The sequence below is a fragment of the Arachis ipaensis genome, chromosome B06 (genome assembly GCF_000816755.2).
Source record: "Arachis ipaensis cultivar K30076 chromosome B06, Araip1.1, whole genome shotgun sequence".
Classification (NCBI taxonomy): domain Eukaryota; kingdom Viridiplantae; phylum Streptophyta; class Magnoliopsida; order Fabales; family Fabaceae; genus Arachis; species Arachis ipaensis.
Window position 1 is genome coordinate 136,129,847 of NC_029790.2, and position 1,447 is coordinate 136,131,293.

Genomic DNA, 1,447 nt, shown 5'->3' on the forward strand with positions numbered 1-1,447 from the left:
TAAAATATAAAAAATGAAAATTTAAAAACTTTCGGTATTTAAAAGTAGTAGAAAGATAACGGAAAATGATTTAAATCATATTAGATAACCAAATTTTTTTAACTGATTCAAAAAACTCTTTTGATTTAAGTTTAAAAATTATTATCAATTACCTATACCTTTTCAGAAGTTCTTAAAATTTAAACAATGATACACATTTAAATTTTTTTATTAATTAAATCTAACTAAATTGATTTAACATAACAAAAATTAATTATAATTATCATTATTCTAAGTCTTATTATTTAATTTGGTTGGTCTTAATTTATAAAAAACTTGAATATGCAACACTATTCTTAAAATTTATTATGGATATTTTTATTAAATTTTATTCCTCTTTTCATATCTATGAATTTAATGCTTATACCCATTTATGGAAACATATTTTACACTTAAATATTCTAGGTGAATAAAATTAATTATCTTTTTATACCTATTACTCATTGTGTAAACAATTATTCATATTAATATACTGTATATACATAAAATAAAAATCAGCCACCAAATTAATTATTTATATAGAATATATATTAAAATATATAATTATAATCTATGAATTTAATACTTATACGGTTATACCCATATATGAAAACATATTTTACACTTAAATATCGTAGGTCAATAAAATTAATTATCTTTTATACTTATTACTCATTGTGTAAACAATAATTATTCATATTAATATACTGTACATATATAAAAATTCAGTCACTAAATTAGTTATTTACATAGAATAATATATGTTGAAATATATAATTATTATATATATTAAAATCAACCAACCACTAAAATTAGTCATCAATATAAAATATATATTAAAATATAAATATATATTAAAAATTTAAATTATATATAATATTTAGGGTAAATAACAGTATTAAACCAGCTTGCATGAGATTTTATATGATTAAGCCAAACGAAAAAATGAGACATGGATCAACAAAAAGTATGTCTCTATATAATTCTAATCAACCCTATTCGAACTAAAAAGTTTAGTAATTCGAATCAAACCTCTTCGAATTAGTGAGGGAGTTTACAGTCTTATTAGTTCGAATTAGACTGATTTGAATCATGCAGGAAAAGTTCAAATCAACCTTATTCGAATTATGTATAGGGAGTTCGAATCTAGCTGATTCGAATTAGTACTTGAGGAATTCGAATTATAGTTTGAATGAGTCTGTTTCGATTTACTGGCTAATTGAGTTCTATTTATAAATAAAATTTGGACTATTAAATTTAATGCAAAATCAACCTATATAAACATTAATAAAAATTTTGTAATAAAAAAGAGTACTTAACTTATCAATTTTTATATGTTATTTTTAAGTTAATAAATAAATAAATATTAATTTTATTATAATAATAAAAAATTATAACATACTAAAATAGAATACTAAAAACAATACTA